The sequence below is a fragment of the Neofelis nebulosa genome, chromosome 9 (genome assembly GCF_028018385.1).
Source record: "Neofelis nebulosa isolate mNeoNeb1 chromosome 9, mNeoNeb1.pri, whole genome shotgun sequence".
Lineage (NCBI taxonomy): Eukaryota > Metazoa > Chordata > Mammalia > Carnivora > Felidae > Neofelis > Neofelis nebulosa.
The window spans coordinates 19,619,610-19,644,616 of NC_080790.1; the positions used below are offsets into that span (position 1 = coordinate 19,619,610).

Genomic DNA, 25,007 nt, shown 5'->3' on the forward strand with positions numbered 1-25,007 from the left:
TCCTCTCAGGACTGCCTTCGCTGCGTCCCAAAGCGTTTGGATTGTTGTATTTTCATTTTCGTTTGTTTCCATGTATTTTTTAATTTCTTCTCTAATTGCCTGGTTGACCCACTCATTCGTTAGTAGGGTGTTCTTTAACCTCCATGCTTTTGGAGGTTTTCCAGACTTTTTCCTGTGGTTGATTTCAAGCTTCATAGCATTGTGGTCTGAAAGTATGCATGGTATAATTTCAATTCTTGTAAACTTATGAAGGGCTGTTTTGTGACCCAGTATATGATCTATCTTGGAGAATGTTCCATGTGCACTCGAGAAGAAAGTATATTCTGTTGCTTTGGGATGCAGAGTTCTAAATATATCTGTCAAGTCCATCTGATCCAATGTATCATTCAGGGCCCTTGTTTCTTTATTGACTGTGTGTCTAGATGATCTATCCATTTCTGTAAGTGGTGTGTTAAAGTCCCCTGCAATGACCACATTCTTATCAATAAGGTTGCTTATGTTTATGAGTAACTGTTTTATATATCTGGGGGCTCCGGTATTTGGCGCATAGACATTTATAATTGTTAGCTCTTCCTGATGGATAGACCCTGTAATTATTATATAATGCCCTTCTTCATCTCTTGTTACAGCCTTTAATTTAAAGTCTAGTTTGTCTGATATAAGTATGGCTACTCCAGCTTTCTTTTGGCTTCCAGTAGCATGATAAATAGTTCTCCATCCCCTCACTCTCAATCTAAAGGTGTCCTCAGATCTAAAATGAGTCTCTTGTAGACAGCAAATAGTTGGGTCTTGTTTTTTTATCCATTCTGATACCCTATGTCTTTTGGTTGGCGCATTTAATCCATTTACATTCAGTGTTATTATAGAAAGATACGGGTTTAGAGTCATTGTGATGTCTGTATGTTTTATGCTTGTAGTGATGTCTCTGGTACTTTGTCTCACAGGATCCCCCTTAGGATCTCTTGTAGGGCTGGTTTCGTGGTGACAAATTCCTTCAGTTTTTGTTTGTTTGGGAAGACCTTTATCTCTCCTTCTATTCTAAATGACAGACTTGCTGGATAAAGGATTCTCGGCTGCATATTTTTTCTGTTTAGCACACTGAAGATATCGTGCCAAGCCTTTCTGGCCTGCCAAGTTTCAAAGGAGAGATCAGTCACGAGTCTTATAGGTCTCCCTTTATATGTGAGGGCACGTTTATCCCTTGCTGCTTTCAGAATTTTCTCTTTATCCTTGTATTTTGCCAGTTTCACTATGATATGTCGTGCAGAAGATCGATTCAAGTTACGTCTGAAGGGAGTTCTCTGTGCCTCTTGGATTTCAATGCCTTTTTCCTTCCCCAGTTCAGGGAAGTTCTCAGCTATAATTTCTTCAAGTACCCCTTCAGCACCTTTCCCTCTCTCTTCCTCCTCTGGGATACCAATTATGCATATATTATTTCTTTTTAGTGTATCACTTAGTTCTCTAATTTTCCCCTCATACTCCTGGATTTTTTTATCTCTCTTTCTTTCAGCTTCCTCTTTCTCCATAACTTTATCTTCTAGTTCACCTATTCTCTCCTCTGCCTCTTCAATCCGAGCCGTCGTGGTTTCCATTTTGTTTTGCATTTCGTTTAAAGCGTTTTTCAGCTCCTCGTGACTGTTCCTTAGTCCCTTGATCTCTGTAGCAAGAGATTCTCTGCTGTCCTGTATACTGTTTTCAAGCCCAGCGATTAATTTTATGACTATTATTCTAAATTCACTTTCTGTTATATTATTTAAATCCTTTTTGATCAGTTCATTAGCTGTTGTTATTTCCTGGAGATTCTTCTGAGGGGAATTCTTCCGTTTGGTCATTTTGGATAGTCCCTGGAGTGGTGAGGACCCGCAGGGCACTTCCCCCGTGCTGTGGTGTATAACTGGAGTTGGTGGGCGGGGCCGCAGTCCGACCTGATGTCTGCCCCCAGCCCACCGCTGGGGCCACAGTCAGACTGGTGTTTGCCTTCTCTTCCCCTCTCCTAGGGGCGGGATTCACTGTGGGGTGGTGTGGCCCGTCTGGTCTACTTGCACACTGCCAGGCTTGTGGTGCTGGGGAGCTGGCGTATTAGCTGGGGTGGGTAGGCAAGGTGCACGGGGGCGGGAGGGGCAGGCTTAGCTCACTTCTCCTTAGGTGATTCACTTCAGGAGGGGCCCTGTGGCAGCGGGAGGGAGTCAGATCCGCTGCCGGAGGTTTGGCTCCGCAGAAGCACAAAGTTGGGTGTTTGCGCGGAGCGAGCAAGTTCCCTGGCAGGAACTGGTTCTCTTTGGGATTTTGGCGGGGGGATGGGCGGGGGAGATGGCGCTGGCGAGCGCCTTTGTTCCCCGCCAAGCTGAGCTCTGCCGTCCGGGGGCTCAGCAGCTCTCCCTCCCTTTGTCCTCCAGCCTTCCCGCTTTCTGAGCAGAGCTGTTAACTTATGACCTCCCAGACGCTAAGTCGCGCTTGCTGTCGGAACACAGTCCGTCCGGCCCCTCTGCTTTTGCCAGCCCGACTCGGGGGCTCTGCTTGGCCGGCGAGCCGCCCCTCTGCCCCGGCTCCCTCCCGCCAGTCCGTGGAGCGCGCACCGCCTCGCCGCCCTTCCTACCCTCTTCCGTGGGCCTCTCGTCTGCGCTTGGCTCCGGAGACTCCGTTCTGCTAATCCTCTGGCGGTTTTCTGGGTTCTTTAGGCAGGTGTAGGTGGAATCTAAGTGATTAGCAGGACGCGCGGTGAGCCCAGCGTCCTTCTACGCCGCCATCTTCCGGAACTCCCTCATGCCCATTCTTGTAACCTCCTGCACACTTGCCTGTTGATGCAGGGCTCTCTCTGGTTTACCTTTAATTTTTCTTGTGAGCACCTGGCCGAGGCATGCAGAAGAACTTACAGTTGAGCGTAAACTCTGCGTGTGTCTGGGGTCTCCAGCCATTCCAAACTGACACATCGGTCTACACTTAGTCTTTAAGAATTTGTTAAAATCTTAGCTGATTTCTTTTTCTTATACACGTGTACGGTGACCACTTCTTTTTCTGTGACCTACTGAAGGTAAAACAAGTTATGTGTGTCTCCTTGGAGGAACTTGTCCCTCTTTGGAATTAAATTTACTTGGTTGCCCTGTGACCTTGACTCTTTGTTAGGCTTAAGAGAAGTTTTCATTTGATAGATCTGGCTTTTACTCATGAGGGTGGGATTGGCATTCTTTTGTGGCTCTCTGTATTCTGAGTGGAAGTGGAACCCTTAGAATTCTTGACAAGGTGTGCTATTTCAAACAGCTCTTTATTCTGATCCCTCTTTCATGCTTTCTCTCGCCTTCATCTGCCTCTTGAGTATTTCTTCGTTTAGGATTGAACTTAAGGGGCTCTTTCTCCTGTGAAACCTTTTCTGATTCCACTAAGTCAGAATGAAACATTTCTTGACTTGTACAACTGTCTTGACTCTTGTGCAGCTGTATTTCATTTTTGTCAGCCCATTGAAGCTCTCGGTGAGATTGGGCAGCTTTTATTATCTGAGGCTCCTCACTCTCATATGACTATAACAGTTGATAGATTTTTAGATAGGCTTACAGTAAACTTGAGAGAAAAGATAAAGTGAGGTACAAGATAACTTATATTTATCAATAAAATTACAAATTTGTGAAATCACACTACATAGGTTTCTGTACTGTTTGGTCTGTACAGTTGCTGCTCTTGAACTCTAAATTGCTTTTAAAAACAACACTTAAATTTGTGGAGTCTAATTTCTTACAATCGCGGGCCTAGTTACCCAAACTAGTATATATTCATGTAATGAAATATCACGGAGCTTTAAAAACAATGCTGAAACAGACCCTAACATGGAACACCTGTAGGATGTGCTGATTGAAAAAAAAGTAAGGTGTAAAACTGGGAATTTTGTTTAAGAAGATAGGAGGAATAAGACTGTTCTTCAGTTAAGTGTATTTACATAAAGAATTGCTGGAAGGACATAGAAAAAACTAACAAAAGTGGTGACCAATAGCAATCAAGGGCAATGTGAGCTGCATGTGGGTGACATAGGAATGAGACTGTTAAAATATGTGTTCCTTTTACATCATTTTTCAGTTTTGATAAAATATTTTGATGTCAGTGTATGCAAAAGATGTAAACTAAAAATACTAAACACACCTGTGGATCTTAAAAGATAATAGGAAAATCTGAAAAATACTTCAGAGATGATAAAAATGTTGGCCTATGAAATAAAAATTGTGTATGAGATACCTTTATTTTATGCACATCAGATTTTATAAATGAAAAGACCACATACAGAACATGGAAAATTGCAAAGAGCAAGGTTTTATGAATTTATGAATCTGGCTCCAGGTGAATAAATATTTAAGAAGGGTGTCTTTCTAGCACGGTTAGAGAGGTTTCGGTTCTTGACTCAGTAGTGGAATGGATGATGCCTTAAAACAGAAAGGAGCAATGTGTATAGGCAACAACCGTAACAGAAAGACATAGTACTCAGAGTAGACTGGGCAACCATTTCTTACTCATGAAATCACTTGGCATGTCCTGGGAAACTGGCAAAATGTATCTTAACTGTTGTTGGGATGAATTGGAGGTGAGAATACCAAAGAATATTCTTACCACAAATTAAAACATATAAGGAAACAACAATTACATTACTGCAACAGATTATAGCCCAGAAGTCAGCCTTATTTTAGAAAAACAAATGAAATATGTGGAAAAAAAAAACCCCTTATAAACCAAAGGATGGTGAGAATTACTGAATGTTGTCAGGAAAACTGGTTGGCAATTCAGAAAACAGTTTAAAGTCAAATCTCATTTCATACATCTTTTGGGATGAAGTATTGAAACAATTAGCCTATAGACAAGGTAAAAATCAGAGTATTTATCTGCTATCATTGAAGGAGGAGAAATTTCTAAGCAGAGAAATAATAAACGGAGAAGGCAGTGGTGGACAAATCTGGCCACCTAAAAATAAAAACTTATATTAAAAACTAGCAATTGAAAAAACGTTCAAAGTAAATGAAAGAAATAGTGTTTTCATAATAATAACAACCTACACAAACAGTTAAGGAAAACATGAAGAAACCGCTTTCCCATCCCACCTCCCATAGGACGGGAAGAGGAAGTGTACCAAAAGTTTGGAAGGAAAGGCAGTGTGAATAATGGGGGAAGGACCTGATTAACGATATGTAAAAGGCTCCACTGGATAGCATTCATTGTTTAAAATTGGAGACTTTAGGGACACCTGGGTGGCTCAGTCAGTTAAGCCTCTGACTTTCTGCTCAGGTCATGATCTTGCAGTCTGAGTTCAAGCCCGTGTCGGGCTCTGTGCTGACAGCTCCAAGCCTGGAGCCTCCTTTGGATTCTGTGTCTCCCTCTCTCTCTGCACCTCTCCCACTCATGCTCGCTCGCGCTCTCTCTCTCTCTCTCTCTCTCAAAAATAAATAAACATTAAAGAAAATTAAAGTATATATAAAATTGAAGACTTTAATGTTAATAGCAGGATCAGTCCACATGGTTGTGTGTTTTCTCTCTAGCAGGTGATTAAATCGAACCAGCATTAGGAATTTGAGGGTGGTGAAGTGGAAGGAAGAAAGTAACATACTCAGTAGATGGATAGCTTGGGTGACAGTCAAGATTTTAAGACTGGTAATAACACAGTAACTACCTGGAGAAATGAGAGCAGTAGAGCACATCTAAGGGATCAAGTCTGGACCTAGGTTAGGAATGACAGATTGGGATATTGAATGACAAAGAGAAGAGAGTAGGAAGCCAGATGGCTTGAGCTTGAAGGCAGGAATGGGATTGCTTGTGAGTTTGGGTCTGGAAATATCACTGTGGGGAAGGTTGATCCCTACTGTGTTAACCTTCACTGTAGAGGGCTCCTCTCAAGAGCCAGATTTAGCCCAGCGGTTGAAAGCAGTGTTCACTGATAGGTTGAGGATGTAGAGGTGATTTGTTTCACTATGTAAAAGAGTTTTCCATAGGTTCCCCGGGGAAAAGGTTAAAAGGAAGGGCAGTGGTGGGGGAACACATGGGGTGGGTGAGAAAGCACAGAGAAGACTGGGGTGTGAAAATAGGGGAGAGGGTAATTGGCCAGAATGGTTTGTGTTTTGAATAAAGCCCAGAGATTATGGGTGGAAGCCATAGGTAGAATTAACTGGCACAGTTCCTGAATTGACCTGTGATATAGTGATCATCTCTGGACCTAATCCACTGTGTCTTTGTGATCTAAAGGGAATATTAAATTTAGTGAAAAACTTAACCCTGAGTGGTAAAGCCTAAACCAGTTAAGCTTGAAGTAATGAAAGCCAGCAGGTTTCACATTTCTTATGCATCCTCTGATAATCTGCAAAGCCCCCCACCGTTAGGAATTAGCTTTGAGATAAAAATGGGAAGATATAATACTATCATTAGTTTAGAAAAAATCAAGTTTGTCATGTCCCAGTGACAGTGATCCGGTAAGGAGCCATTGCATTGAGGTATCTTCTTCGAGGAATCCCATTCCCTCCTACTGTTCCACTTTACCTAAAACTGGGTGCTGAAGCCACTGCTGCTGGGGTAACGTCAGCAATTCTGATGAGAGTAAGCTAATAGTTGAGGGTCGCGGTCTCCTCGGAATACTGATGCAAAGCCCAGTTTGCTACATATCTTCATTGGGGATCTGAACCTTTTTAAAGCTAGTAACTAATGATCTCTTATTAATTAATTAATTATTGAGCTTTTAATCTTTAATTTCAATTTTTAAAATCTGTAGTAGGGACAAGGATGAGAATTGGCATTTCTTGAATAAAGCATCTGTGTAAGAATTTTCGTGTGCTTACAGGGAAGCAATGATATGTAATAGAATCTAAATCTGTAATGTTTTCAGTAGACTAAGTGTATCTTCTTTCTTCTACTGTAGATCTGTCCTTATTAGTGGAAATGTAACTGGAACCGACTCTGATGATAAAATCAAGGACCATCAGCAAGATCATGCAGTAGAAAATTTTGGTTCCAAATGAAGACCCCAACATTTAGAATTTCTACTTTTTCTAAGGTATTTGAGGCACAATTTTACTTTAATCTGACTCCTTGGAAGTCATTTTGTAATATTGGTTTCTATATACAGATTTCATAAGTTTAAAAGTTTTTGTGTTAGAATGCTTAGCTTTTATGGAAAAATTCATCCTTCCCTACCCTTTTGCCCCCAAAACAGAAAAGATGCGGATTTAAAAGGGAGATAATCTTTATAATTAGTAAAGCATGTCAATTATAAGGAATATACTGGGTGCAGATTGAGACTGAGTAAACTAGGTTAGATAATAGTTTTAATTTTATTATTTATTAAATTATTATTTATTATTTATTAAAAATGTCAATTTAGTAATTATTTTATGTATGACCCTCTGGGATAGGCAGATGAATTAAGCATTCTGACAGAGTCTGCTCACATGATACATGAGATCTTAGTGATTGTCCTTTGGTTTGATTTGGAAACCTTTTTGTTCTTGGTCTCCTAAACTTATTATTAAGGGTTTTTTATTCACCAAGAGGTATCACTTTTACATGGACTGTCTCTGTAGGACCTTTGGGATCTGATAGGTCAGTTTCACTTGGACCAGAAAAGGGAGATATGTAATTAAAGAATCAAGTGACACTTCCAAGTCATGGGGTGGATCCCACTTTAAAGACTACATATGCCAGTTCAAAACAATGAATGGAAATGTAGTGTCAACAAAAAACATAGTGCTATCTATTTTTCTAAAATACATATAAATTCTAAACTGAATATAGTTAGGTATTTATTTAAAAACAAAAAAAAGTTTTTTTCTAATGTGTTTCCAAATAGGCAAGAAGTATGGAAAATTATTATTTCAGGGGGCAGGTCAAAGTTGGTGGTTCTCTGTATATATTATAGAAGTTTGTAAATTAATCTTGCTCGAATACAGAGAAAAAGATCTGAGAAAAATGTATCACTTATTACTAGGATTATTAATTTTGTTCTGTTTTGGAAGAAGAATATGTAAAGCAATAAGTTCTAAAATAATAAGAATCCATGACATTGGAAAATCCTGACTGCGTCAGTTAAAATAAATGACTGTCTTCTAAAGGGGCTGGTGTAACTGAACAATGTTTGTCAAAGAAAAGTTACCTTGAATCAAATAGACGAAAAAGAGATTGCTTTGATGAGAAGTTTTAGAACTGTTCTGGCAGCTAGTAGATATCTTGTACTTCTCTAAATTTTTTTGTGTGTCATTTTGAATCATATAATAATGATGATTAAATATATAATTTGTCTTGTTTCCAGAACATTTCTCTTATTTTTTAACAACATTAGTCGAATGTCCAAGCTTTGCAAAGAATGATTCTAGATAATGGGGAAGAATATAAATTATTTATAACTTCCTTATAAATGAAGTTGAAGGCATTTTTCACTACAAAGGTTTACTGTTGGGGCTAGAGAAGCTAAATACACTCATTTGAAAACCATTTAAAAACAGTCAGAAGATGAGCACATAAGATCAAATTCTAGAAGTCCTTTCTGAGCAGTATAGTACTATGCTCAGATCTCAACAGAAGTTAAGATTAGGGAATAGGAAGTTCTGATCAATTGGATTTGCTAATGAATTGGTTGTGGTTGCTAACTGGTTCTACTTGTGAAAGTGCAACATAGCCAAATTTATTTGCCTAATTCCTTAAATTAGGATATCTCTAATTCATCAATTTCTTATATCTCCCCACTCATTTATTTCCAAGCTTTCACACTATATCCTTTATTAATATTTTTTATTTTACCCTTTGAAAATGAAGAAAAGTGAAAATTTCACAAACAAAAATTTCACGGAAGTTTTATAGAATACATTTGGACAATATTTTTTTGTAAATTTTTTGAGGGGGGCTGCTTTAGGTTTTGAGATTGGATCAAAGCAAAATAAAATCAGTACCTGAATTATGGCCCTAGAACATTTATAAGGTTATATCTTAGATTACAGTTTACATTACGTTAAAATGGTACCTTTAAAAAATGTTTGGACTCAAGAAAACATTTGAAAACAATTGTCAACAAGGTATATTGAGGGAATAGGTGTTCCCTTGCTACATTTCTCTGTGGGATGATGGAAAGAGCACAGGCTTTGGCTCTTCTCCTTCCATGCCACCCTGGGGAATTGAATTAATATTTCTGCCTTAGAAATACTACTTTTTAGACTTGTGATGAAAAGTGAAATGTGTATAAATTTTATAAAATAATGCTTCTCAGTGTGAGATTAATGTTGTTGCTAAAGACGGAGAAGACCACACCAGTAAGTATTATTCACAGTTACCCTTCTCATAGCAAAAAACAGGTCAACTCACACTACTAGTGAGAAGCTTGTAAAACCAGTTTCAAAGTTAATGGCAAATATTATGCTTGGAGAGAAAGTAAAATGAGCTTTTGGCAAAAATCCCTTATCAAAGGCATACCATCTGGAAAAGCAATTACTGTCATGTGTGCATGCTAGCAGAATTTTTTGTTTTTCAGTTGGATGAAAGCACTGATGTTCAGAGAACATACCAGCACTTCATAGAGATGTGTTACTGTTTTATCACTGAGAAATCCATACTGGGGCAGAGGATTTTTGTTGTTATTTTGTTTTGTTGTTGTCGTTGGTGATGGTGGTTGGTGGTCTTTGTTTTAGTTTTAAAGCCAGTGTTGCCTGGAAAAGTTGCATTGGTTCCTGTGATTGAAGCCCAGCAACGTTGGCTGCAGGGAAAGGGTGCACTTAAACTGCGAAGAAAAGAAATTGCACCAGGATATCAGTTCATACCTGCTTTTTTCAAGGAGAATTGGCATTCAGTAATGTAATTTCTGATTGTGATTTAGTATCAAAGAAAGTAGTAAAAATTGTGGATGTAAGTGATTTTTGGCCACCAAAGCCATGACTTTTCAGTGTTTTATGAAGAAATGGCCAGTAGGTATAGGATACTGCTTTTCCACAGTGATGAATGCTGGTGCTGTAGTGTGACAGGGCTTTAAATGTTTAATTTTTTAGTAAAGTAAGGTAAATATCTCTTTACTACTGATAATGCCATTTCTATGATTTTAAGGGGGGCATAGCATAGCAAATACATTAAGTACGTCAAATAGTCACAGCATCATGAATTTTAATGTTAAGGATGAGGTATGAGGATTTCCAAAAGTCTGAATTATGGTACAGAATAATTCAACTTTTTTTTTTTTAATTTTTTTTAATGTTTATTTATTTTTGAGACAGAGAGAGACAGAGCATGAACGAGGGAGGGTCAGAGAGAGAGGGAGACACAGAATCTGAAGCAGGCTCCAGTCTCTGAGCTGTCAGCACAGAGCCCGATGTGGGGCTCAAACTCACGGACTGTGAGATCATGACCTGAGCCGAAGTCGGCCGCTTAACCGACTGAGCCACCCAGGCACCCCAGAATAATTCAACTTCTAAGAGTTTGACCATTTCCCCATACTTGATGATTTTATCAATTATTCAAAGAAAAAAACAACAGTGAAATTTCATTGTGCATTTTAAAAAACCATACCCAAATTTTGGAATAGAACATGAAAAAATATGCCAGAGCCCGAATGCCAGCAGAGAATAGGTTCAGAAGCTTTTGGGTTTTTTTGTTTTTTTGTTTTTTTTGTTTTTTGGTTTTTTTTTTTGCATTTAATGGAATGCTGAAAGTAGACTTCGGTGAGACATAGTGCTATAATTGATAATTTCTGGGTCTGTGTTCAATCATAATATTCAGAGTGTATAACACAGCTGATTTATAATGAAGAATTAGGGATTTTCAATTTAGTAGAAATATAGAATAAGAAGGAAATGAGTTGAATATGGAAAGCGGCTTATGGTTAAAGATGATTGCAGACCTGGGCACTTGAAAATCTCTGCAAAGAAGTTATCAAACATGAACAGGGTGTGGCAGAACAACGAAGGTGCTTAATTGGATGGGCTCTGGCTGGCCAAAGAGGAGACATTTTGAGTATCGTAAGTATAACTGCAGTATACTCAGTCATATCAACTTTAAGTCCCTGAGTGCATAATGATAGTTAAAAAAAAAAGAAACAAACCCCAAAAACTCACGAGTTTTCTTTGGAGTATGCTAAGGATCCCACTGTACCTGAAAGTAACCATGTAGTTGAGGAGAGGAAGTTTCTTTTCTGGGGATTATTCCGGTTAATAAATGAAGAATGAGTGATCAGTAGAACATCACCATTTTGTCATGAATCCCAGGACCTAAGTAAAGATTATTGGTGGCTGCTAACATCACAGAGAGACAGCCAGACATTAGGTTTCTCTCAGTGAAAGTTCACAACACTACCTATTAAGTATTCTTGCTAAAAAATTGAACTTGAGGGGCTCCTGGGTGGCTCAGTCAGTTAAGCGTCTGACTTCGGCTCAGGTCATGATCTCGCAGTTCACAAGTTTGAACTGAACCCCATGTCAGCCCTGTGCTGACAGCTCGGAGCCTGGAGCCTGCTTCAGATTCTGTGTGTCCCTCTCTCTCTGCCCCTCCCCTGCTTGTGCTGTGTCTCTCAAAAATAAATAAATATTTTTTAAAAAAATTGAACTTGAACCTGAATTGCATCAAGCCTCTAGCTCTCATTGCCAGTTACTGGAAACACAAAAAACAGGGAAACAAATGAAATGATACTATGGAGATGCAGCCAGCAAAATCAAGGCTTTGGGGAAGTCCTTGGGACACACAACTTGTTTTTTTTTTTTTCAATGAATAAGTTGTAGGGAACAAAAGAAGAGAAGTGACAAGGAAACCTGAGATTAATAGCAATGATTGGACTTTATTTAGGTCCAGATTTTAATACATAAATATTTATGAAATAATCAGGGAAATTTGAACACTACATATTTAGTGTTAAGAAATTATTGTTAATTATTAGGTGTGGTAACAGTATGTAGTTATATTTAAAAAGAGTCATTATCTGGGGCGCCTGGGTGGCTCAGTCAGTTAAGCATCTGACTTCGGCTCAGGTCATGATCTCGTGATCTGTGAGTTCGAGCCCCGCATCGGGCTCTGGGCTGACAGCTCAGAACCTGGAGCCTGCTTCGCATTCTGTGTCTCCCTCTCTCTCTGCCCCTCTCTCACTTGTGTTCTGTCTCTCTCTGTCTACCAAAAATAAATAAATGTAAAAAAATTTTTTAAAAAAAGAGTCATTATCTTTTAGAGATACATACTGAAATGATAGTGGATGCAAGGATGTGTCTGGGATATGTTTCATTATTATCCAAAGTAGAGGGGAAGCTGTGGGTGGGGATTAAACCAGATTGGCCATGAGTTGATGTGATCATTGTTTAAAGTAGGCACCTGTGGTGTTGGGGGTGGTGGTGGTGGTGTAATTCTTGGTACTATTCTCTAAGCTTTTTTGAACATTTCCATACGAAAAAAGTCCAGAAATTTACATTCTCTTTGTTGGCTTATAGGAGGACAATTGAATTATATGTATTTAGCAACCTGCCGAATTCTTACTTCTGATAATTTCCTGAGTCTGTTGGGTATTCTGTATAGAAAATCATATTGCCTATAAAAGGATAATTTTACTATACAGTGCTTTCTATTTATCAGGCTTTTATTCTAAGCACTTACACATATTAACCCATTTGATCCTTGCAGGAGCTCCAGTGATGCAGACATTAACTTGCCCAGGGTTACTAGCTGGGATTTGAATCCAGGCATTCTGGCCCCAGAGTCTGTACTTCTTTAGGTTTTTGTATCTCTCCTTGTAACTTCTCTCTGCTCTAATCCCTACACCTTTTATTTTTGTCTTAGTGTGCTGGCTAGAAGTTAAATTTTAAATAGCAATTTTCATTTGTAATTTTGATTTTGGAAATTGTCTTTATACTTAGGGGAGCCAGAGTCCAGTTGAATTTACTTCTTTACAAATGTAAGGTACTCATTACTAGTCTAAGAATTCGTGTGTAGCAAGAAACAAAAAGAATAAAAGTGTATTGTAACAGCTTCTAGTGTTTTTTGTTTTGTTTTGTTTTATTTTGAGTTTACCTCCTGATCTGTAAGCAGCCTATTCATGGCTCATTTTACTTTCAATTACTTGTAGATTTCTTTGGTCCTGTTTGCTGAATTTCTTTGTGAATCTTAGATAAAAATTATTCCTTCCTTTCCCCAGCCCTCACATCTGTTATATAATTACTTTCCACCTGACTTTACATAGGTTACATGAGACAAAATTAGACAAAGCATGTAGTATGTGGTTTAGCACATAATATATATCTAGTAAAAATATGCCTTTTGGCTTAAGAGATAACTACTTCATAATGTTTTTTTAAAAAATAGTTCTTTTTCTTTAATTAATTTTTAAAATGGGGAAGGGTGGGTATATATGGCTTAGTTACATTAAGAATTCCTAAGCCTGGGACAGGTGGCAAAAACTGTTGATAATATGTTATGGTGGTTTAATGAATAATCTCTGTGTTCTCTGTAAAGAGCTTTTTTATAATTTTCTCTGAGTTTGAGAAAGGTTACTGGGAGAGCTGTTGTTAAAAGAATACTTGCCTGTTAGGGGGTGAGGTGGGAACAATTTAGGGGGAAATGTGACTTGTTCCAACTACATGGGTTTTAAGATAGCTAAGCTTCATGAAAGGAGGCATATAGGCTCTAGTGAGAAGGAAAATTTTGGTTTCACCCTCAAGAGAAAGATGAATCACAATTACAGCCTTCCCCTAAAGATTATGGAAGGTAGCCATTTGAAGGCATGGGCTAGTTAAAAGTTGTACTATTTTTCTGTACTTCACCACGCTCCTCCCTCTAACTCAGGTACACCTGTGATTTTATATAGCAATAAACTGAAGCAACCTAACATATCTTAAATTGTATTTTTGAAAATGATGGGGCACTTGGGTAGGGCTCAGTCATTTGAGTGTCTGATTCTTGATTTTGGCTCAGGTCACGATCCCAGGGATGTGGGATTGAGCCCCGTGTTGGGCTCTGCCCTAACCATGGAGCCTGCTTAAGATTCTCTCTCTCTTTTCCCCTGCCTCTCTGCCACCTTGCACATGGGCTTTCCCCCTCTCTGTCTCTCTGTTTCTCTGTCTGTCTCAAATAAAAAAAAGAAAAGAAAGTTGACATTAAGCTATTTGGAAACTAAAGATGCTAGTAGAGGCACAGGAGTTCCATTTGTTCAAATGACAGCTATAATCATTGAGTGGCATAGCTATTAAAATTGAATAATCAGTCCCTTGACAATTAAAGAGGAGGTTTTGTTGTTATGGGCTATAGTTTATTGGTTAGAGATAAAATATATTTTTTGAAGAATAAAATAAATGTGTATGACAGAAACTCACTTTCTTCTCTGATCATGAAAGCTTTGAGTAGAAAGATGAAATACTTTCCAAATGACACATGGATACTTTGGAAACCAAAAGGTGCTCTGCAGGATTAGGCATAGCTGAGAGGTACTCAATTTAACATCTGTTATCAGTTCGTTGGTAAAGGTGTTTATTGTTCTGAACATGACCTTAAATGAGAAGGCATAGCTAGTGTCAGAGTATGGGATTAGTGAATCTAAGAGAAAAGAGAGCTGATATGAGGAAAACAAAAAAATAATAATAAATATTTAATGTTCACTTTGTGCCAGGCACTATGATAGACATTTTATATGCATTTTAAGATTTTGTCCAAATAACTCTGTGACATGTAAACTATTATTGCATCTATTTTATGTATAAGAAACTGAGTCTTAATAAGGCTTACTTTTGTTTGTTTGTTTTATTTAAGTAGGCTTTAGACCCAGTGTGGGGCTTGAACTCAGCCATTCTAAGATCAAGAATCGCATGCTCTACCGACTGAGCCAGCCACACATCCCAATAAGGCTTACGTTGAAGTTAACTCACAGTAGAGTCAGGATTCATCTATCTCTTTCTCTTGGGTTGAAACAAAGTTTGACTTCAGAAACTAATTTTTAATCAGAATTAGAAAACAAAGGAATCATTCTAGTTCAAACACACTGCAAAAGCATAGATTTGGCAAAGCCAGTGATATACGGATTTTGCTAGTTCAGTGTAAATTTCCGATATGCTAGGGCTCCTGAGTTATTGTAATCACAGATACATTAGTTAGAGATTCTCATGCAAGAAAGGTCATAGTTCTAACATACTACTTAATAGTCAAATCACATTTTACTATTTTAGAGAAGAAGGAGGGGTGCATTATTTTTGAAAACAGTGTTTGATATGGAGAACTTACCAGTATTTTATCACTTTAGTTTCAATTAAAAATGAACATGGAAGGGCGCCTGGGTGGCTTAGTCAGTTAAGCATCTGACTCTTGATTTCAGCTCAGGTCTTGATCGTGGGGTCGAGAATTCAGGCCCTGTGTTGGGCTGCATGCTGGGCGTGAAGCCTACTTAAAAAAAAAAAAAAAAAGAACATGGAAATGAATTTAAATAGTCATTGAAATTTTCAAGAACTTTTGGACATTCCTTGAGATTAGATATTACTTACGTTATTAAGAAACCCTCTGCCTGTTACAGGTCTAGCAGTGTAAACATAAAGTTAGGTTAGGTGCAAAATTGGGAATCTCTGTCCTTACTCTTAATATCATATGGATATATTTAATGCTAATTAAAAGTGAAAGCCTGACTATAGTATAAAACGCGCATTTGCTTTTATAATGGGCCTTATTTAGTCATTTCTAAAGCTTTTATTTAAATTGAGATTAAGTATACTTTTCCAGTTGACCATGCAATGGTGAAAAAAACAACATAAGTTTTGGGTTAAGCCACAAAAGAAAACCTCAGTAAATTCTAGAAAAGTTGAAACTTTTTGTGTCCATTTTCTCCCTACAACAGAAGTTTAAAATGCACTACTCCAACCACTTGGAAAAATCAAACAAAAACTGTTCTTAAATAATAGAAGATCAAATATAAATAACAAATTATTAAGTAACTGAAATGAGACTCAGGCTAAGACTAATACTGCTCTTAGAAGTAAATTGATTAAGGGAGGCTTAGTCGGTTAAGCGTCCAACTTGAGCTTAGATCATGATCTTGCAGTTCGTGATTTTGAGCCCTGCATCAGGCTCTGTGCTGACAACTCAGCCCTTGGAGCCTACTTTGGATTCTGTGTCTCCTTGTCTCTCTGCCCCTGCCCTGCTCGCGCTCTCTCTCTCTCTCTCTCAAAAATAAATAAACATTAAAAAAAAAGTAAATTGATTAAAAAAAAAATGAACTCAACTTCAGAATTTAGTGTAACAAATAAATAAAGTCAAAATAAATGCCTCAGAGAAAGGAAGGATATAAATAGGATAAAAACAGAAGCTGATGGATTAAAAAACAGATACTAAGGGTATGCCAGGGTGGCTCAGTCAGTTAAGCATCCAAGTCTCAGTTTTGGCTCAGGTCATGATCTCATGGTTAGTGGGTTTGAGCCCCATGTCAGGCTCTGCGCTGTGAAGCCTGCTTGGGATTCTCTCTCTCTCTCTCTCTCTCTCTCTCTCTCCCTCTCTCTCCCCCTCTCTCCCTGCCCCTCCCCTGCTCTTGCTCTCTCTCTCAAAATAAACAAACAACAACCAGGAACCGTGGAATTGAAAAATCTAAGAGCTATTTCTTAAGATTAAAAAACAAATAAATCTCATTTTATCAAGGAAAAAGATAGAAAACCAAAGTATGAAAGAATAATGGGAATATATATAGAGAGAGAAAAGAGATTTTTTAAATTGTGAGACAGCTTTATTTAACTCTAAGCCAGCTGATTTGAAATCTCTCTGAAATGAATTGTTAAACACTCAAACTGCGTTAAGAAGAAAATCTGGGTAAACCAAGGATTACGGAAGAAAGTTTAAGGAATTTTTTCCCAAAATTGATTCTGGGGCCAGATCATTTTGCCAGTGAGTTTTTTCTAACTTTCAAGGAACATGTAATTCCTATGGTGAGAAACTGTTCTAGAGATTATAAAAAGATGGAAATATGCCCAACTAATGTTATGAAATCAGTATGACTATCTTAACAATGGTTACTTCATGAGAATGAGGATTCTTTTGGGGAGTTACTGTTTTAGTTTTTCTGTAAGCACAGATTTTTATTGAAATTAAGATAATTGAGAAAAAAACAACCCAGAAACTAAAAACTTAGACAAAAAGATGTCTTTGTATCTATAAATATATTTGCTGTTACTAGTGCTGTTTATTCCTTTGTGTGGGTCCAAGTTTTGACCTGATATTCTTTTCCTTTTTCCTAGAGAGCATTGCATGTCTTGTAATGGATTTTTCTCAGCCTTTGTCTAAAAGCCCACATTCATTTTGAAATATATTTTAACTGGATATAGAATTTTAGGTTGACAGTGTCTTTCTTCCAGTACTTAGGACTAGAACTCCATCAACTTCTCATTGGTATAGGTTCTGATCAGAAGTTTTTGTTTTTCTGTACATAACAGGTCTTTTTTTACACTTCTGGCACCGATTTACATTTTTTCTTAATCACTGGTTTTCAACAATTTTCAACAATTCAAATATCTATAGTTATAGTTATAGTTATAGTTATAGTTATAGTTATAGTTATAGTTATAGTTATATATTTCTTTTGAGAGAGAGAGAGAGAGACCTGGCTTACAGGCAAGGGGCAGAGGGGGAGAGAATCTTCAGCAGGCTCTACACCCAGTACAGAGCCTGACATGGGGCTCAGTCTCATGACTGTGAGATCATGACCTGAGCCGAAATCAGGAGTCAGACGCTTAACCAATTGAGCAACAACCCAGGTGCCCCTGATTATGATATTTCTAAGTATGGTTTGCTTTGTTTTTCCTTCTTGGATTTTGTTGAGCCTCATGGATCTGTGGGTTTATGGTTTGAAAAATATCCATTATTTCTCCAAAGATTTTTTTTTTCTGTCATGTTTTTCCCTCTAGAGTTTTGGACCCCAATTCCATGTATATCAGATTGTTTGGTATATTGCTTCAAATCATTGGTGTTCTCTTTCTGTTTTTCCTTTTGTTCTTCTAACTTTTTTTTTTTTTTTGTATTTTTGTTCCTCTTTGTACTTCATTCAGGATATTTTTCTATTGCTGTGTTTTCAAATTAAGTGTTAATCTGCTGTCAGTCCCACCCAGTGTATTTTTCATTTCAGATACTCTATTTTTCATTTCTAGAAGTTCCATTTTGGCCTTAAAAAAATCTTACACTTATCCCTCAACACTTCCCATGTGTTTCTGTACCTTCTTGAGCATATTGAGCATATTTATAGTAGCTTTTTTAACATCTTTGTCTGCCAAGTTCTGTGTCTCTGTCAGTTCTGCATCTGTTTCTATTGATTTGTTATTCTCCTGGTTATAGGTCATATTTCCCTTTTAATTTATATGCCTGGTAAATTTTCACTGGATGTCAGACATTGTGAGTTTTATGTTGTTGGGTGCTGGATTTTGTTGTATTCCTTTCAATGATGTTAGTGTAAGTTTTGGCATGAAGTTAAAATTTTTTGAAATCACTTTGATGCTTTTTTGAGATGTGCTTTGTTTTGAGGAAGCTTCGTTAGGGTGAGTCTAGAACAGCCTATTTTCCTAGAGCTAATTTAGAGTTGATAACTTCTGAGAACTTAATGTCTCATGTATTATGAAGTCTTTTCACTCTACTTGATGGGAATACAAACTATTCCTAGTATGAGTTTTAGGAATTCTTTGGCCTATTTATTTTTCAGTGGTCCTTCTATCAACCTTAGGTAGTTTCTTCTCATACATAACAGATCACTACCTGCTAAAGCCTTGAAGGGCAGATCTCCAGAGCTCTGTTTCTGGGCACAGTTCCCTTTTCTCTGGTATGCTTTTCCACACATTATGGCTGCCTTGGCCTCCCTGAACATCAGTCTCTGTCTCCTCAACCCTCTGAGATTTCCAGGCTCGTTGAAGCCCTCACTGTCTATATTGCATCCTGGAAACTGCTTCAGGGGTGTGGGGTGGGGCAGTTGTAGGGCTCACCTCATCTCCCTTCCTCACTCCTCCATTTTCTCAGTGACCCACTCCTGCTTTGACTGTTGTCTAATACCTGAAAACTGTTGTTTTATTAATCTGTCTTACCCATTTTTCTGGTTGTATAAGGCAGGAGGATTAATTGGATTCCTCTTACTCCATCACAGCTGTTTGTGGAAATACTTGATGGATTATCTTTTCCTTCTTTTCTGTGGGTTAAGATGTAGGCCTGTGTAAAAGAAACCAAGAAACCAGTTGCCTAGTCTCAGTGTCTCAGGTGTTAGACTTACCTGTAACTGAGGCAGAAAGAGTCCCTAGTTGCTTGTCCAAACCTTTTGATAGTAATAAACAGGCAATTTTGCCTGGTGCGTCCCTTCTCATTTTCACTCTCTGGAATCTATTGCAGTGGTAGAGTGGTTGATCAAGGATTATGGTACTCTGAAATCTTGTTCAGATACCAGTAAGTTTTTAACACTCTTGCTTTAAGCTCAATTAAGACCCATTTCTATTTAGTTTTCCTCAGGCTATTACTCACCTTTAATTTTATCAGATGTTTTGGTTGTTACTAGCTAGCTATCTAACTGGTTGTCCTTTTTCACCTGGGTTGTATTTACTTCATTCATCATGTATTTTTCTGCATCACAGTAACTTTTAGGATCTTGGAAGGGTTTGATCTTTGTGCATTATATCTTCAGTTTTGTTCCTGCTTTCTGTTCTTTCTTTCTCTACTCAGAAATGAACAAGTGAATAAATAACTGAATATAGACAAAACATTCACACATACATATGCCCAGTGCATTTTCTCCATTCTGAGATTTTTTTTTTTTTTAATTTTTTAACGTTTATTCATTTTTGAGAGACAGAGTATGAGCAGGGGAGGGGCAGAGAGAGAGGGAGACACAGAATCGGAAGCAGGCTCCAGGCTCTGAGCTGTCAGCACAGAGCCCAATGCGGGGCCCAAACCCATGAACCATGAGATCACGACCTAAGCTGAAGCCGAAGTAGGACGCTCAACTGACTAAGCCATCCAAGTGCCTCTTCATTCTGAGATTGGTAATTGTGGTATGTACTATTGATTTAATATATGCTCAAGAAAAAAGAAACATTAAATTTATTTTAAAAATTCTTAGAAATTAACTGACAGAAGCATACATTTATCCATATAATTTCTATACCATCTTCTTTGGAATCGTGAAATCAAATCTGATCCTTTTTCACATTCTCACCTGTGCTTGCTTTTTTTCTTTATATTTTATGATGATATAGTCTTGAGTCATATGGGAAATGTTTGGATTTAACTGCTTTTCTTTTTTGGCTAAACTCATAGTTTCAGTTTTTCTACAGATAAACTGTGAATTAAATAACTTCCTTTTTTCTTTTTTTTAAATAACTTCCTTTTTGAGACACCTGGAAACTTTTAACAAATTCATACCCAGTGGTTGGGTGTTAGTACCTTGTAAAAATGTAAATTGGCTGCACCACTGTCTCTCTTCCAACTCAGATAACTCTGTGATCTATTTTGAGAGGTTGGGCAATTTCTCCTGGCTTTAATTGTCCTTGCTTGTCCTGCAACAGACAACTTTTCCACCACAATAACTTTTTATTTCAAAGATTCATCATAGTTCAATCTTTCTGAAAATACTCTCAAGCAACAGGTAGGCTTTTAGATTTACCTTAAAGTTGAACTGTGTATGAGTTAACCTGTGCAGTTAACTTAGCTGTGGTCATAGTTGGTTAAATAGCTTCTCAGGAAAGGTATTTCCCATAGATTTACACATGGGTAAGCAGTGACAAACATCACAACTTACCCTTTTCCTTGGCTAGGGGGAGGGGTTTGGACATTAATTCTGATACTTCTAGTTTCAGAAACCTAAAAATATTATTTTAAGAAAAATAAATATCTTTAGTATTGAAAAAATATGATTTAGGAAATGAATATACCATGAGCAAGCATAAAGTCTGTCAGGTGGTTGAATTATTTAATAAGTTTTGAGATGATCAAATAGCAGCCACAGAAATTGGTGTTGAAGCTGTCTGTATGCAAATGTATGGCAACGTTTTAAAATTGAAAAGCTAATAAAACTGTGCAAAGAATAGTAAGAAGACTAAAAATTTTACCATAAAAAATTTTAAGCACATCTATATAAAGAAAACTAATACAAAGCCAAAAATAAAAATAATAACAAAATGGAAAATATTTACAAATATGACCTTAAATATTATCTAACATTACTATGAATATTTAAAAATATTTACAGTACAAAGATCCAGTACGTACATTGATAAAGTCATGCCCATTAGATCATAAGGGGGCATAGAGTAAACAAACATAAGAAAAAGAGTCCAGCTTCCTGGGAATTAAAACAACAGTGAATAACTTTTTCATACTCCTTGAATAAGTAAACTATTTTTACTTATATTATGGGAATCCAGTACTTATGCATTGCTTTTGGAATTGGTACAGTTCATTTAGAGAGTAGTATGGTAGTATATATATCATAAAAATCATAAATGTATCTGCGATCATTGATTTAGTAATTCTACTCTTGGGAATTAACCCTGAGTAAATAATTCAGAGCTATATTCACAGTAATATTACTTATAATAATAAAACTGAGGACAACCTAGTTGGCCAACAGTGGGAAGTTTGATGTATTATGCTCAGTTAATATCCAAATATTTCATATCCACTATGTGTAAGTGTAAGCATGGTGACAGTAGGGACTGTATCACTTTTGTTCTCTGCTGTAACACCATTGCCTAGAATAGCTTTTGATATACACATGCAGAACCTGTTTTTAAGTACCTTAGTGAGGAAGAGAGGGGAACAAATTGGCCGATGAAGAATTTTTTGTAGACGTTTGAACTGGAGTATGGAAATTCAGTAAATATGGATTTCTGTTGGGAGCCAGGAATTGTAAAAGGCACTCCAGAAGGAGGGCCACTCTGAGGAAAGGCCTGGTATTAGCGGTTGACTGGAGGATAAGGTAGGAGCTGGGGCGCAGGTTAAGGCAGTGTTCTGTGTGGACTTACATGGAAAGAAGCTAACTGGGTGAGACTTCATTCTGTGGTATGGGAAGTCACTGATGATTTTTCAACAGAGACTGATGTTGGGGTGCCTGCGTGGCTCAGTTGGTTAAGCGTCTGACTCTTGATTTCAGCTCAGGTCATGATCTCATGGTTTGTGAGATTGAGCCCCCAATTGGGGCTGACAGTGTGGAGCCTGCTTGGGATTCTCTGTCCCTCCGTCTGTCTCTGCCCTTTCCCTGCTCACGTGTGCATGTGTGTGCGCGCGCACTCTCTCTCTCAAATAAATACATAAAAATAAAAAAGTTGACATTGGAAGAGTTACTTAATTCGAGTTCAATCTGGCATTTGTATACAGAACAGATTCAGGCAGGGAGATCAGTTTAAACTCTGTTGGAAATGGAGTGGAACTTCATGCGAGAAGTCCACTTACAGTAATTGTAAAACTATTTTGTTTTCCATCTTGACCTGTGGATGGGGATGATTGTCCCTTTGTGCTAATGTTATTTTTATTAATTTTAAGAGTTAAATTTGGTTATGTAAAAGGACAGTGCTGTTAGGAGAATAAATAAAAATTTAAATATATAGGAAAAATTTTACCGAAATCTTATGCTTACAATGATTCACAAAAATGCTCAGGGTCAAAATAAAATTGTTTTAGGAAGTCTCTATTGAACTATGCCACATGGATATGGAATTCTTTCAGCTTTACTTTCATTTTTGTAAATCTCTCCTTCACTAAAGATAGAGGAAAACTATGTCAAACTGTCGTTTGTTTTGTCAAAGGTATTGTTAGGCTTTCTTTAAAATTATAATCTTGTAGCCAAGGATCAGACGTTTAAAAATTATGAATTGAAGGCCTGGTTTGCTCTCTAGGGCTTTATGAAAAAGAAGGGTTTCCATACCCATCTAGTTTTTAACATGTTAGTGACACTTGGGTAGTGAAAGTTGACATGCATGAAGCAGTTCGTTGTGCTGAATTAGGGTCACGAGGTTTATTTGGAATAAACTAAGACAAGATTTTTAAAGAAAAACCAGTGTGTTGCCAATAGTGGTGCAAAACTAAATCTGCATTGTTTACAAAATAGAGAAACATAATAAATTATCTGTAGATATACGTGTGCAGATTCTTTAAAAAAAATAGCAAGCATTTTATGAAGTAATTGGCCAGTATTTTTGCGCATTAATGTTTAACATTCAGAATTAAAAATTTAAAGGAAAGCTTTATATGACAAAATGATGAATTTTTAATTGAATTGACAATTCAGTTGAATTGTTTGAGTAGTGGGTTAGAAGAATATACCCAAGTGCCTAATACCCAGGGTAAGAGGTTGAGTTGGAAAAGGGCTTTGCTGAGTAGGTGATATTTTACCCAAATCTTAAGATTATTTATTTGAGTATGTACTGTCTACTCTGCATGCCAGATATTGGGTGTGTGTGTGTGTAATATATAGTTCGTTCTTTAATGGACTAACAATTGTTTATAAACTGTAACAAATACTGACATATGGGTAATAATAATGTGCCATGGGAACATAGAGATTAACTTGGAAAAGGGACAGGAGGAGAGGAGAGTTAGAGCTTTGCAGAGAAGGTGACATGAGCTGGGAATTGAATGGTGGATAGACCCACACACCCTGGAGAAGAGCGAAAGGTATGTTCTTAGATGTAGGGAGTGCAGCATGAAGGGGTGTATAACAATTTTCTTTCCTTCTTCTCACTAAATATAAATAAGCATTTTGATCCTTTAATTGGTGGCTGTAGAAAAAAGCTTTGTTATTATATCAAATCATTTCTCATAGAATTCATTTAAGATACCCTAACCTATTAAAGTAAAAATTGTGTAGACTGCAAAGAGTTATGGGATGCTGGAAATGTTCTAAATCTTGATTGTGGTAGTGACATAGGTGTTTTCTTTTGTTAAAATTAATTCCCACTTAAATTAGTCGTATTTTATTGCATATAAATTTTATCTAAGTGATGTTGATTTGAAAATTGTCTGTGAAATCACATTTTTCCCCCAAATTTATAGCTGGTATATAGATACTGGCTTTCTAAAGAAAAGACTTCCAACTTTCCATTGTCAAACTGAATGTCCCAACAAAAGGACAAGCATATAGCATTTAGCAGAATGAAAGTCCATGCTTTCATGGCACTTACATTTTAGTGGAGGAAGAAGACAGATAATAAAGAAAAAAAACTCATAGTTAATTTCAGGCGATTAAGTGGTATGACAGAAGTTAAAGAAGAGTGGTAGGGAAGAGTTGTCATTTTAGGTAGGGGGAGCCAAGTGAAGCCAGAATGAGAAATTAGCCATAGTTTCAAGCTTGTTGATTGTGTTCTTTAAATATGACAGACACTGAACTCACTTAAGATTAGAATGAAGACTGGATACCTGTGGAAATTGCATATGTAATTATATGTATGTAATTGATTATGCAATTGTAAGGTAGAATATAAATGTTGAAACTTAAACAAAATGAAATAAATTGAGATGTGGGAGTTATGAGTATACTTTTCTCAATTTTTGTAGCAGAAATTCAGTAAATACTATCTAAAATTGAAATGTGAGTTAAAAAGCACACACAATATTGGCTGATAATCTTTTTTTCTTAACGTAAAGGAATCCTGACCGCCATGTTTTTTTCTGATGAGAAATCTGCTGTCATTCTAACTCGTGTTCCTCCATATGCAAATGTACTGTTTCTCTCTGGCCACTTGCAAGATTATTTCTTTGTGTTTAGTTTTCAGATATTTTTATGTGTCTGTGTCTGGATGTCTTTAGGTTTAACCTGTTTATAGTTGGCTAATAAGCTTCCTGGATTTGTTAGTTACGATTTTCACCACATTTGAGAAATTGTCAGCCATTATTTCTTCAAGTAATCTTACAGTGCACACTCTTTCTCCTCTCCTTCTGGGACTTTGATGACATGAATGTTAGAACTCATGTAGTTGTTCCATAGGTCTCTGATGCTTCATTAATTTTTGTCAACCTATTATCTTTCTATTATTTAGACCAGATACTTTCTTTTAAAAAAAAAAATTTTTTTTTAACGTTTATTTATTTTTGAGACAGAGAGAGAGCGTGAACGG

At 37.2% G+C, this 25,007-nt stretch overlaps 1 protein-coding gene across 8 annotated transcripts in view; it reads left to right on the forward strand.

Moving 5' to 3' along the window:
• The window catches only part of NCOA1 (nuclear receptor coactivator 1), a 247,378-nt gene that overhangs the window by 53,717 nt on the left and 168,654 nt on the right, over positions 1-25,007 (forward strand). For all 8 annotated transcript variants that reach the window (XM_058682688.1, XM_058682687.1, XM_058682686.1 and 5 more), the window contains exon 2: positions 6,878-7,012. The gene's annotated coding sequence lies outside the window, so the exon portion shown is untranslated. The remainder of the gene's footprint in view (positions 1-6,877; positions 7,013-25,007) is intronic.